At 55.5% G+C, this 2,500-nt stretch overlaps 1 protein-coding gene across 2 annotated transcripts in view; it reads left to right on the top strand.

Moving 5' to 3' along the window:
- Positions 1 to 2,500, top strand: part of epha2b (eph receptor A2 b) — a 56,868-nt gene that overhangs the window by 415 nt on the left and 53,953 nt on the right. The window lies entirely within an intron of this gene.

Raw genomic sequence — 2,500 nt, 5'->3', positions numbered from 1 at the left:
TAAACTGGAGGTGGTGGAGGGAGACTCAAGCCGGAAAAGCATTTGTTTGGGGGAAGAGAGATCTACCTTAAGTCGTTCGAGTTAACTTGGCCACGCCGACGCACTTGTCCCACCTGCTCGCGTTTGCCCCATATCCCTCGTCTGAAGAAGGGTTTCGGCCCGAAACGTTGCCTATTTCCTTCGCTCCATAGATGCTGCTGCACCCGCTGAGTTTCTCCAGCTTTTTTGTGTAACCTCCCTCTAAACCTGTCCAATTGAGTCTTAAACATTGCGATCATTCCCACTGCCTCAACTACCTCCTCCGGCAGCTCGTTCCAAACCCTTGTGTGAAAAAGTCACCCTGTCCAGAGGTTTTTGTTTTAAATTGTGTTATAGTTCCTGCCTCAACTACCTACTCTGGCAGCTTGTTCCTGTGTGTGTGTGAAATGTTGCCGTTCAGATTTCTGCCTGACCTCAGCTGAGTTACTCCAGCAGTTTGTGTTCCACGCGAGACCCCGTGTGCTCCACGCGAGACCCCCCATGTGTGTTCCACGCGAGACCCCCCATGTGTGCTCCACGCGAGACCCCCCATGTGTGTTCCACGCGAGACCCCCATGTGTGTTCCACGCGAGACCCCCATGTGTGCTCCACGCGAGACCCCCATGTGTGTTCCACGCGAGACCCCCCATGTGTGTTCCACGCGAGACCCCCCATGTGTGTTCCACGCGAGACCCCCATGTGTGTTCCACGCGAGACCCCCATGTGTGTTCCACGCGAGACCCCCATGTGTGTTCCACGCGAGACCCCCCCATGTGTGTTCCACGCGAGACCCCCCCCATGTGTGTTCCACGCGAGACCCCCATGTGTGTTCCACGCGAGACCCCCATGTGTGTTCCACGCGAGACCCCCCCCATGTGTGTTCCACGCGAGACCCCCATGTGTGTTCCACGCGAGACCCCCATGTGTGTTCCACGCGAGACCCCCATGTGTGTTCCACGCGAGACCCCCCCATGTGTGTTCCACGCGAGACCCCCATGTGTGTTCCACGCGAGACCCCCAGCGTCCGCGCTTTCTTTGTGTTTGGGACCCCACAAACTTCTTGGGAACTTTATATCGAAACAAAAAAAGTTTTTGAGGTTGATCCCCCGAGCGCTTGGGGGTCGGGCCCCGCGAACACGGGGAACACAGGCAGGGGTTGAGAGGGGGAAGGGGGTAGATCAGCCACGATTGAACGGAGGAGTGGACCCGCTGGGGCAGGATTGCCCAATTTTTCCTGCTCGGATGACTTGAGAACTCACGGGGCCGCCCTGTTGTGTAACGTTAGTCACAGCCGCTTAGATCTTTGGAATAAAGGGGTGGCCATTTAAGACTTTTTCCACCCAGAGAGTTGTGTGAATTTGTGGAATTCCCCGCCACAGAGGGCAGTGGAGGCCAAGTCACTGGGTGGATTTGAGAGAGAGTTAGATAGAGCTCTAGGGGCTAGTGGAATCAAGGGATATGGGGAGAAGGCAGGCACGGGTAATAATAGATTGGGGCCGATCAGCCATGATCACAATGGATTTTTGATGATCACAACATATTTTTCTATGTTTCTATGAAAGATCGAGGGGGATAGGATTTTGGGCGAATGGGAAGTACGGACTCGAAGGGCCGAATGGCCTCCTCCTGCACCTATTTTCTATGTTTCTATCTTCCAACGTGGCAGGCCATTCGGCCCGTCGAGTCCGTACCTCCCCAATCGCCCCAAATTCCTATCCCCTTTCAATCTTTCACAGAAACGTGGAAAAACAGGTGCAGGAGTAGGCCATTCGGCCCTTCGAGCCAGCGCCGCCATTCAATGTGATCGTGGCTGGCCGTCCCCAATCAGTACCCCGTTCCTGCCTTCTCCCCCATATCCCCTTGATCCCTTTAACCCGAAGAGCTAAATCTAACTCTATAACTAAATCTAAATCTAACTCCCATCTCTTGAAAACTTCCAGTGAGTTGCGTTGCGTTGCGTTCTGTGGCAGAGAATTCCGCAGATTCACAACTCTCTGGGTGGAACTGGCAAGAGGGGCGAGGTTTTTTTTGGAGTAAGGAGGAGGGGGGTGAGCCTTTGAGGAGGTCTGCTCTCGATAGCCTGTCTTTAGGGGGTGATTTTATTTGGAGGGGGGGGGAGGAAAAGGTGACAAAACGCGAATATATATATATATATTAGACCAAGTGCGGACCCGTTGGGTCTGTTCCCCCAACGGGCGGTTGGGGGGGGGGGGGCGGCATGCAGCGTCACACACTAACTACCCCCACCCCCACTCACGCTAATGGAGGGGAGAGAGAGGGGAGGAGAGAGGAGAGGAGAGGGAGAGAGGGGAGGGTGGGGGCGAGAAGGAGAGGGGGGAAAGAGGAGAGGAAGAGAGTGGGGAGAGGAGGGGAGAGGAGAGGGAGGGAGGAGAGAGAGAGAGGGGAGGAGAGGTAGGGAGGAGAGGAGAGGAGAGGGGGGGAGAGGAGAGGGGGGAGAGAGAGGAGAGAGAGAGGAGAGGAG

The sequence above is a fragment of the Leucoraja erinacea genome, chromosome 30 (genome assembly GCF_028641065.1).
Source record: "Leucoraja erinacea ecotype New England chromosome 30, Leri_hhj_1, whole genome shotgun sequence".
Taxonomy (NCBI): domain Eukaryota; kingdom Metazoa; phylum Chordata; class Chondrichthyes; order Rajiformes; family Rajidae; genus Leucoraja; species Leucoraja erinaceus.
The sequence above is the reverse complement of the archived record's forward strand: the minus strand, read 5'-3'. Positions and strand labels throughout refer to the sequence as shown.